The sequence below is a fragment of the Leptonychotes weddellii genome, chromosome 5 (genome assembly GCF_054177405.1).
Source record: "Leptonychotes weddellii isolate Sample4059 chromosome 5, ASM5417740v2, whole genome shotgun sequence".
NCBI lineage: Eukaryota > Metazoa > Chordata > Mammalia > Carnivora > Phocidae > Leptonychotes > Leptonychotes weddellii.
Window position 1 is genome coordinate 91599379 of NC_138373.1, and position 12059 is coordinate 91611437.

General features: G+C 38.1%; 1 protein-coding gene across 16 annotated transcripts in view; it reads left to right on the plus strand.

Annotated features, from left to right (window-relative positions):
• Positions 1-12059, plus strand: part of BICD1 (BICD cargo adaptor 1) — a 206231-nt gene that overhangs the window by 92078 nt on the left and 102094 nt on the right. The window lies entirely within an intron of this gene.

Sequence of the window (12059 nt, forward strand, 5' to 3'; positions counted from 1 at the left end):
TTGAGTTAATTTTTGTGTAAAGTATGAAATTTAAGATGAGGTTCATTTTTTTTTTTTGCATATAAATATCTGATTGTTCCATCACTATTTGTTAAAAAAAGACTGTCTTCCATTGAATTGCCTTTGTATCTCTGTTGAAATCAATTTGCTATATTTGGTTGTATTTCTAGACTCTATTCTGTTCTGTTGATTTATGTGTCTGTCCCTTTATCAATACCACACTCTCATGATGAAGTCATAGAGGTAACAGGAAGCCAAATCATGTAGGGTCCTATAGACCTTTGAAAGGATTTTGGCTTTTGCTTTGAGTGAAATGGGGAGTTACTGGAAAATGTTAAGCAAAGGAGTAACATGACTTTAATGAAGCAAGGTTAAGAGTAGGAAAGTTTTGCAGTCATCCAGATTTGAGAAGATGGTGGTTTGGCCAGAATGATAGGTGGAGGTGGTGAAAAAAGGAAATATTCTGAATGTATTTTGAGAGTGGAACCAACATGACTTTTTAAAGGGGTGGATGTAGAGACTAAGAAATAAGGAGGAGAAAGGATGACTCCAGTTGAAGGTTTTAGCTTGACCACTTGAAAAATGGAATTATCATCAGTTGCAATGGGGAAAGTGTCTGATGAAACAAGTTTTAGGAGGGAAGACTAGAACTTAAGTTTTAGATGTGTTGAATTTTAAATTTTTATTAGACCTCCAAGTGTAAAATATGGGTGGGTGATGAGAGATGAGGGCCTAGAGTTTGGGAAAGCGATTTAGGGATAGAAATATAACTTGTGGATTTATCAGCAGATATATGCTACTTAAGGAATATCAGAGAGATCATCAAGAACAGAAGTGTAGATATAAAAGGAAGAGGCCCAAGAACTGAGCCCTAGACCACTGCAGTGAGGTTGGGGACAAGAAAGGAAACTAGCAAAGAAGACTAAAAATCATAGTGGGGTAGAAAGAGAGAATGGTTCCTGGAAGCCAAATGAAGAAAGTGATATATCTCTGAAGGAAGTTATCAACAGTGTAAATGCTGCTAATAGGTCAGACGAGGAAACTAAACAGACTATTAGATTTAGCATCAGTCATCTCAATGAGAGAGGTTTCTTTGGAGTGGTGGAAGCAAAAGTCTGATTTAGAGTAGTTTAAGAGAGAATAGTAGGAGAGGAGTTGGAGACAGAGAATAGAGACAACTTTTTTTTTTTTTTTTTGAGTTAGTTTGTTTGCAAAGAAGACCAAAGAAATGAGGAGGTAGCTAGGGGACAAAATGGGCTCAAGAGAAAGTTGTTGGTTTTTGTTCTTTTTTTTTTTAAGGTAAAAGAAATAATTTAACAGCATATGTGAATACTGATTGCTGATGGGTGACCTGGCAGTGGAGGGAAGTTTTAATGATTTAAGAGGAAAAGGGGAGAATGTCTAGAACAATTGATTTCCTTGAGTGAAGGAGAGAGGAATGATAACCTGGTGCAAAAAATGGAGAGATTGCCTTTAAAAAGGAGTCAGGAACGGGGTGCCTGGGTGGCTCAGTCGGTTAAGTGTCCAACTCTTGATCTCAACTCAGGTCTTGATCTCATCAGAGTTGTGAGTTCAAGCCCTGCATGGGGCCCTGTGCTGGGTGTGGAACCCATTAAAAAAACGCTGATTTGGGGGCACCTGGATGGTTCAGTTGGTTAAGCATCTGACTCTTGATTTTGGCTCAGGTCATGACGAGCCCTGTAGCAGGCTTCACATGGAGCCTGCTTAAGATTCTCTCTCTCCTTCTCCCTCTGCCCCTCTCCGAACAACCCCCCCCCCCCCCCGTTCTCTCTCTCTCTCAAAAAAGGAGCAAGGAAGTTTCATCTTTGGCAATGCCTGGAAAAGCAGACTATGTGGATGTAGATGTAGGTACTTTGGTAGGTGTGAGTGAAGAGAGTCTTTGCAAGTCCTCTTCAGTCTGCTTCATTTTCCTCACTGAAGCAGGAAGCAAGGCCAGTAGCTGAGAAAGAAGATGGGGAGCTGTTAGGTTTTGAAGAGAGAGGAGTGGTGAGATAGTCACCTGGGAGTGAGTCACTAAGGTAAGAGCACGGGAATGAGTGGCTGAAGCGGGAAGAAGACGTCCCTCAAGAAGAGGAATTCCAGGGGCGCCTGGGTGGCTCAGTCGGTTAAGCGACTGCCTTCGGCTCAGGTCATGATCCTGGAGTCCCGGGATCGAGTCCCGCATCGGGCTCCCTGCTCGGCAGGGAGTCTGCTTCTCCCTCTGACCCTCCCCTCTCTCATGCTCTCTCTCTCTCATTCTCTTTCTCAAATAAATAAATAAAATCTTTAAAAAAAAGAAGAGGAATTCCAGGAATCAAGATCATCTATGTACATATTGAGCATGCTAGGAATTAAGACCAGACCAGAAGTTCTAGAGATATTGACGATAAGCCTGGAGCTAAAGTCTTGGAGAAATGAGGGGGAATGTGTTGGTGTGTGAGAGGTGACAGTATCAGTGATGGTAATGGACAGTATATAGGGTTTAGTCCTATCCTGCTGCCACTACCTTGTCCCGGTGGAAGCTACTGTTATTTTGTTTCCGCCCAAAATGTATATTTATCAGCTTAAGAAGAAAATCTTCTAATGAGATTGGAAGCAGAGGAATTTAAGGGGAGGTGGGAGGGAGACTGCTCTGAAAGCAGCCACGTGGAGCAAAAGGGGCACCCATCCCACCTCCAGGCCAGCACCTGAGAGGGTTGCAGGGGAAACAGTGTCCCCAGGGAGAGTCGGGTTTCCATTACAGCAAGGTAAGGAATGCATTATACACATCTGTAAAACCGATATGATGCCTGCTGCAATCCCATATGCTCAGTCAGTGGATATCGATTCAAATGCATGCATTATTGTAAGGAGCATATACACTTAATTTCTCTTTTTAAGGATTGGAAATATTTTTTCCATGATGTCAGAAGTTGGGTTTTTATATTTGTCAATGAGAAATAATGCAACAGCTTTTGAATAGTTCTGAAAATGATGTCAATTGATCTTTATTCAAAAATATTGTTAGCCTTTTTGAGATTAGAGAGGTAATAAGGACCCGCATCTTTATAATCCCAAATATTTTGAGGGCAACTTAAAAAATGAAAGCACATGTCAATGTTTCTAATATCCAGATGTTGGACCTCATTTGGACACAGCTTCAAAATAGTACCTTTTTTCTTTGTGACTCCTTCGTTTCTGCATTCGACAATGAAAAGGGGCATAAACTTCTGGCCTGAGATGATAGTTGCATCAATTTCCTGTACAATAGCCAGTCATTAAACGAGTGCCGAATGGAGAATTAAATGGGAAACTGCAGGGAAGTTCAAGCCAAAGTTAGGAATGGTGAGAGCATTGCTCAGAACATACTGTAGAGATGGAAACTGAAACTGACATAGGTTTTAAAGAACATCTATTTTTAAAGTAATCCTGCATAGTCTACTCTTTTTAAAAAGTAATTAAGTTTTTATTAATTATCATTCATCATTTAAAAATAATAAGCAGTAAAAGGCAGCCTGTTTTTTAAATGTAAAACCAGTATGGTGTATATAATATATATGTATATATATATTTCTTTCCTCTCCCCTTCCCTCCCTTTCTTCTCCCCTTCTCCTGCCTTCCCTTCTTCCCTTCCTTTTCCTGTCTTGTGAATAGTCAAACACCAGCTTTCTGCCTCTTGGAATATAAGAAGAAAGATCTGTGCACAGTCCATTTCTACACATTGATTCTTGGACTAAAAATAGCTTGATTCAGTTTCAAACTTTTCTCCCACCCCAAGCTCAGGTTTTGCTCCCTGTGCAGACTGGGTAGAAGAAGTAATGCACAATCAGCATTTCAGCTGGAGTGCTTAGTGGACAATTTTAATCTTTTTTTTTTTTTTTTTTTTTTTACATCTTGACCTCTATTTCCAAAGAATATCCTGGTTGGCAGGTCTAGCCTGATTAAGATTCTGTTCAGGCATTTAATTCTCCTAAGGGAATTTATAGCTTAATCTAACAATCAAGAATACCTGAATCTACTCAGAACTTAATTTCTTGAAGGTTGTAGGAAACTTATACTTGAGCAAGGCAGAGAGGGCAAATAAACGAGTGAATTTGGGGATATAATGAATTTTGATGTGTATATTTTGAATTATACTTTTTAATCCTTAATCAAATATATATATATGTTCTTAAAGATTTATTTATCTATTTTAGAGAGAGAGAGAGAGTGCCTGCGCAACTGTGCACATAGCAGGGAGGGGCAGAGGGGGGAGAGGAGGGAGAGAGAATCTCCAGCAGACACCCCACGCTGAGCGCAGAGCAGGATGTGGGGTTGATCTCATGACCCTGAGATTAGAACCTGAGCTGAAATCAAGAGTCAGACGCTCAACTGACGGAGCCACCCAGGAGCCCCCAACAAATATATTTAAAAAAATAAATATTATAGGGATGCCTGGATGGCTCCATCAGTTAAACATCTGCCTTTGGCTTGGGTCATGATCCTGGGGTCCTGGGATCGAGCCCCGAATCGGTCTCCCTTCTCAGCGGGGATTCTGCTTCTCCCTCTCCCTCTGCCCCTCCCCCTTGCTTGTGCTCTCTCTCTCTCAAATAAATAAATAAAAATTAAAAAATAAATAAATAAAAATTTAAAAATAAATAAATACTGTAGACCAAATAATACTAAATGTATTAATAGACCCAAACTTGCAATTCGAGTTAAGGTAGACTACTATGTATCCCATAAGAAAGGCTATATGTTGATTACCTTCTTAACTAGCTTTCTCATTATCACTTACTTGTTTAACAATATTAAAAGTACTTGGATTTAGAAATATTTCTCTGTTAGAGTTTTGGTTTCACTAAAGCAATTTTTTAAGAAGCAGAATTGTAACTAAACATCTCTTCTGAGCTTACCACAATATAAAAATCCTCACTGCCTGCATTACACTGAAGAAATCTAGAATATCAAAATATATTTCCTTATGGGCTTTGGCACGCAATATATCCCCATAATTGTTTTTAAACAACAAGGTAGAGATCTGGCTACCTGTACAAAGAAGTGACCTTCAACCCTTTTCTGGATGGCGAACTTGTATAGAGAGTATATTATTCATTAGAGTGAATAATATTAAAGAACCTGTTGGGATAACAGCACCCATCCCGCTTTGCCAGCTATTAATGATGGTGAGACTGGGCCTTGAGAGTAATGAACACCTTGCCTCATCATTTGAATCAGTCTTTCACTGGCCCTGCTCCCCAAAGAAATGGTGTTATATTACCTTTTTTTCATTCATTATCATCTCCTTAAAGGAGCCTTTTAAGATATATTTTTTTTCTAATTGCCACAAAATTAAATACTGAGGAGTAAGATTTTGTAGGGTAGGGTTGAGCTTGAGGGGATCACAAACGATTGTAATATCTAAGACTTTTTTCACTTCCCCAAGGACCAATTTTCACCCCCTTTGGGGCTGCATTAATTTTCTAGGGCTGCTGTAACAAAGTACTTCAAATTCTTTGGCTAGAGAGTAAGTCTTTAGTTTCTGGAGGCTAGAAGTCTGCAGTTTACTGGGCTAAGATCAAAGTGTGGGGGGGGCGCCTGGGTGGCTCAGTTGGTTGAGTCGCTGCCTTCGGCTCAGGTCATGATCCTGGAGTCCCAGGATCGAGTCCCGCATCGGGATCCCTGCTCAGCAGGGGGTCTGCTTCTCCCTCTCTGACCCTCTTCCCTCTCGTGCTCTCTGTCTCTCATTCTCTCTCTCAAATAAATAAATAAAATCTTTAAAAAAAAAAAGATCAAAGTGTGGGCAGGGTCACCATCCCTCTGAAGGTGCTAGAAGAGTGTCCATTCCCTCTTTTAGTTTCCACCCTTTCCCAGCTTCTAGAACTGCATTCCACGCATTCGTTGGCTCAAGGCCCCGTCCTCCACCTTTCATAGTCAGCATTTTAGCATCTTGCCTCAGTGTGATAGTGCCTTTGTCAAATCTTCCTCTGCCTCCCTCCTATGAAGACACTGTGATTACATTTAGGGTCTGCCTGGGTAATCCAGGATAATCTCTCCATCTCAAAATCCTTAATCACAACTGCAAAGTTTCTGTTACCATGTAAGGTAACATTCAGGTTCCAGGCATTAAAACTTGAATATCTTTGGGGGCCATTATTCAGCCTACCGCATGGGTGATACCGCCCAATTGGAAATGCACCATTAATAAAGAAAGAAAAAAAGAAAGAATAGAAGGTAATAAATATGTAACTTTGGCTAGCAATTATTTTTTAATTATATTTTAATCTATTTGGGGCATTTGTCATTAGAAAACAGAGAAGATACGTTAAAAATCAATAGGATTGGGAAGAGTAGAGTTGGTGATGCCCATCTTACTGTGCTGTACTCATCCATCCATTTATTCTGCATCACCCTTTCTGCTGGGGCCAGTCAGCAGAGAAGGGCAATGAGTCACTCCAAGGTCAGACAGTGTTATTACCTAACTCTTATTGTGATGGGCAAATCCACCATTAAGCTTCAGATTGAGAGAAATACTATTGAGTTGGCAAATGCTTTCGATGTGTACGTGCAGATAGTCATATGTAACCACAATTTTTCACACTCTATGGCAAAGAGAGAGATGAAAATGAAATGAAAAGAGAAATGAGAATTCTCTTGTATTTTAATTTGCTGCAAAACTTCTCTTTCATGAATGACCATTCTGTTAAGCACTCTGTGCAAATGCTATGCCAAACACTGCTGAACATACCCAGCATGTGTAATGCAATGTATACCTCTAAGAGACTGTTCAGAGGGATAAAATAAATATGTAATTATAGTACTGGAAGGCACTTCTCTCCCTCTGGGCTGGCTCAGGATGGTTGCCTGAATTAAAGCAGGAAACACCTGCCTGACATCCTCTCAGTAATATACAGCCTGATTAGTGCCCTCTGGGAAACACCCAGTGGCTACCACTTGGTTCTCCAGCCTAAGAGAAGTATTATTAATTAAAGACTTACTGCCAGGTTCCTCTTTGTTTATTATAATAAATATCTTAGATGGCCTTGAAATCAATCAGTTCTCTATTAACAGTCCATGAGTTGTACCTCTATCTGGAATAACTAGAGGATATTATGGAAGTTAAATAATATATTTAATATAATTGTGGAGGTTGAATTCAACAAGAGCCCTTATGAAGTCCAGCTAGATTCTTAGGGCTTTGCTCAAACCGCTTCTGGAGACAGACTTTTCCTGACATATTTTACCAAATGACAGGCTAAAAACCTTTCTATTTGCCCTTATTCTTGGGCTAATAGGCCTGGGCATCTTAATCTTTTTTTAAAAACTGAGTTGCTGGGAAAATCTTACTGAAGCCTAGCATAATAATATTTCATGTTGGATAAAGCAGATATACAAAAGGAAATTGTATTAGGAAAAATCCCTGAACAGTTTATTATTTAAAATTTTGCAAATAATTGAAGTTAGAAGCTTTGGATTTTGTTTTTAGAGTTAGGTGCAGATTTTGCAAGTGTTTTTTCCCCCACAGTTGCCACAGTCTAATATTGGTTCTACACATATTAGCAGAGTCATGTTAGGTGAGTGAAACGGCCTCTTGGGGCCTCAATATTGTTATCTACTAGGTGGGAATAAGAGTAACACCTACCTCCTGGGTTGTTGTGAGGGTTAAATGAATCCTTACATGTGACACACTTGGAATTGCACCTGCACATGGTTAGCAACTGAGTCAGAGTTAGCTATTTTATTATTTCATTGCTGTTCGCATATCTTTAAAAAATATATTTAGGATTATTTCTCTAGAATAGCATTCCAGAAGTAGAATTACGACATCAAATGATACAAAGATTTTTTTTTAAGATCATACCTATAGCTATATTGCTTTCTTAATTGATTAAAGCAATTTATGCTCTCATCGTAATAGAAAAGAATTCCCATTTCACTTAGCCCTGGCAAGCATTAAGCTCTATAACTCTTTTAGGTTGCTTTTTGGTAGGTGTGTAGTGACATTTCAGTACAAATTTATAAGGTCATTGATGGTAAAACATTATTTATCTTACTTATTGGTGTATCCTAGCACAGAGCTTGACATATAGCAGACACAGAAAAAAGAACAGATGGATGAATGAGAAATTTACCACTTTCATTAAATTGTGGAATAATTAATGAATAAATTCATTTATTAATTAAGGAATAATTTATGTTCCTTCAGGTTTTGCATATTTATTTTTATTAGGTTTTAGTGTTTCTATTACGTATGTGCATGTTTCAAGAAATTATTGATTTTTCTTTTTTTCATATTTACTTATTTTTATTTTAATTCCAGTATAGTTAACATACAGTGTTATTTTAGTTTCAGGTGTACAATATAGTGATTCCACAATTCCATATATTATTCAGTGTTCATCATGGTAAGTGCATTCTGAATCCCCCTCACCTATTTCATCCATCTCCCCCACCGACCTCCCCTCTGCACAGAAGTTGATTTTTTAATCATTACTATGAGTATTTCCTCCAGTTTGTTATTTGCCTTTTGATTTTATTTTACTTTTGACCTACTGACGTTTTGGCAAGTTCTGTTTTTAAATCTACTACTTGTAATCCTATGAGATTCCTTTTAGTGATTTTAAGCATAGGATGTTTTTCCCTCCTCCTTCTTCCATTCACCCTTCTCAAAACTATAGAACTATAATGATCATTTATATCAGTTTTGATGCTTTGATTTTTACTTTTATTTATTTTTTTAAAGATTTTATTTATTTGAGAGAGTGAGCATGAAGGAGGGTGGGGCAGGGGCAAAGGGAGAGGCAGAAGAAGAAGCAGACTCTCCCAGAGCAGAGAACCCAATGCAGGGCTCCATCCCAGAACTCTGAGATCATGACCTGAGCCGAAGGCAGACACTTAACCAACTGAGCCACTCAGGCGCCCCTGATTTTTTACTTTTAATGCTTTAGTCTGTGTGAGATTCAGTTTGGTGTATAGAACAATGTGAGCTTAAGTTAAAAATCTTCCCTGAAATGGTTAAATGTCCCCACACCGTTTACAGCATGGTGCCCCTCTTTTAAAAAGAATATCCTTCTCTGTACTTTTTTTTTTTTCAAGTAGGCTCTGTGGGACTTGAACCCATGACTCTGAGATCAAGAGTCAACACACTATATCAACTGAGCCAGGCAGATGCCCCTCCTTTTCTATACTTTTTATTTAAGCTTATAAACAGTTTAAACTGGGAGAATCAGAATAAATTACAGGGTTGTTTAAAAAACAAAACAAAACAATGAAACCCAGAATATTTTTATAATGTTGGAGAATAAAAGAAATGAAAAGAATGAATTGTTAGTAATTTTCAATTCAAGTAAAGAAAAATAAGCATATTTAATGTTATTAATATTTTCTACAATATACAATTTTTGTGATTTGACATAATTCTTTAAGACATGATTGACAAGTTTTTAGAATTGGCATAAGTCCTTCAGTTAAGGGTTTACAATTTTGATAAGAGTCTCAATATTTTTACTTTGAATATCAAAAATACAAGACTGGGGTGCTTGGGTGGCTCAGTCATTTTTTTGAAAAAGTCTTTCCAGTCTTTTGTATTTGAGATAGAGAGCCCATAATACCTACTCATAGAATTTCCAGTCTAATTTTTTTGTTTGTTTGTTTTTGCTAATAGGTGCTCAGAGAACTTAATCAAATCAGGACTTTGTGATATAACTTAACAGGAGCCAGGTTAAAGTTAGGCACATTTTAGCTACTGTAGTTCATGTTTCTTGATAAGAAAGAATAATATTACCATATGGGGTTATTTTGAGGATTAAATGAGATAGTACAAAGCTCTTAGAATAGTTAATAGGATGGGTGCCCAATAAACAGTAGAAAAGGATGAAATCACTACTGGTGCTACAGGCATTTTAAGGATTTGAGTTTTGCTCAATCAACTTGAGCAAGATTGACATCTGGAAAGAAAAAGCATCCCTCAGCTTTTCTTACCAAGAAGCAGCCAACATTACTTCAGTTCTCTCTCCAGTAGCTGTAAAGATCTTGCCAGATGAGTGGCAAGTGTGGAAAAGGAATATTAAAAATATCCAGTAGTCTGATTTTGTTCTTAAGTCAGAAGGGAAAATTAGGAAATGTTGTCCAAGTTGACTTTCCAGTGTAGAATAGAAGGAATGTTTAGATTGAAAAACAACTACCTGTTGGTAAATAATGTAAAGATATAAATAATACCTTTGAGTTTGGAGACACTTGAATGACCTATTAGTTCATGGTTATTTCTCCTCCTTCTTAGGAAAATAATTGATTATCTCTACCTCCAGAAAGAACAGCATAATAATATGGCAGATTTCCACCAAACCATTAAAAAAAAAAAAAAGGCAGCACTTTGCTGCTGATTAGGAAAAACTATTAAGAAAGCATCTTTATAGTTATTTGATATTTGTAGCTTTTCCAGTGTTTATTGGTTTTACTTTCCTTCTCCCTCTTTTCTGCATTCATCAAATACTTGTTGAACACCTTCTATTTGTCAGATACTGGTCTAGGCAATGGAGATACAGCAGGAAACAAGATAAAATCCTTATGCTCATGAAACTTATGTTCTAGTGAGTGAGATAGACTATAAATGTAATTGTAATATCCTGTGATGTTGTAAAATGGGGAACCCTCATGGAGGGGCTTGGTTGGTGTTTTGGGAAGGGGGGTGTGATGTCAGAGTTCTGTTTTGATAATGTTTGGTTTGAGGTGCCCTTAGATCTCCAAATGGAGAAGACAAGAAGAAGAAAATCACTGGATACCTAAGTTTAGAGCTCAGGGTAGAATTTGAGACTAGAGAAAGAAGTTTAGGAGTTATCAGTGAAAGATGACATTTAAAGTCATGGGTCCAGATCTCATCACTATGGAGTAATAAGAGAAGATGTCCAAGGGTCCAGCCTTGGACAGTTATTTACAGAAGTCAATGAAGAAAAGGAGGCGCCATTAAAGGAGACTGAGTCCTAGACATAAATTTCTTCCAAAAAGGAAGAAATGAACACTGTGAGTAGAATGAAGCTAAGACTTGACCATCCAATTTGGCAAGATGGGGTTGCTGATGACCTTGGGAAGGAAGATTTCCTGCAAGGCAGAGCAAGTGGAAAGAAATGGCAATGGTAATGTAAACAATTCATTTTAGGATTTTGCTGTGAAAGGCAACAGAGGGATGGGACTATTATTATTTTTGTTTTCTTTGTTAGTTTCTGCTGTGGTGGTGGTGTATTTTATTGAGAGATGAGTGTTTGTAAAGTCAAGATCTTTAAAGAAAGAGAGACTGATAATGAAGAAGAGAGGTAGGAGGGATAGTTGTAAGAACGAGGTCCTTGAGCAGGTAAGATCTGCTTTCCTAATATGCATAAAGATGGAAATCTTAGAATGAAAACCAGAATCAACTCTGGGTTAGGTTAGGGTGGTGATGGCATGAGGGCCTGTGAAGCTGGGGAGTCTGTATGTTACTCAGTCCCAGTCTTTAGGGAAAGGAAACCCAAGTTGATAGGATAGAGTATAATTGCTGGCAAAAAAAAAAGATTTGAATAAACAAACTTCTTGGTGTTGGTGTCCTGGTAAGCAGACCTGGGATGGAAAAGTGAGCTTGCCTTAACTGGCAAGAAGCCTGATATGGACGGGAATCTCTATAAAACAAAATATGTTCTTATACATGGGTGTTTTGAAATAGTTTAGTTGGTCCTATACTTTGGTTAACAATATGTATATCTACTTTAAAGTTATTTATTGATCTGCCTGTGAATGTGTCTTTCCTCTTCTCACTTTCTCTTAGAGTGAAAACAATAGAGAAGAGAGTTTCTGATTTAATTTTATTAGAGGAAAGAGATACAGATCATCATGGCTGGAGAGGGAGTATTTCTAGGTTTCCCAGGTGTCCCTAACAACATTCAAATGGAGTCTAGCTTAAAATGCTGTGGGTTTGGGAATGTTTTCTTAGGGATCACTAAGCACTTCAGAAGCCCCGCAAAAAGAGTTTGTGGGTTTGTTTGTTTTTGGCTATTTAAGATTTATTCGGTTAACTGGCAGCATTGAACTGAAGTTGTCACATCATTGTTTTTTGTTCATTTTTACGCACAATG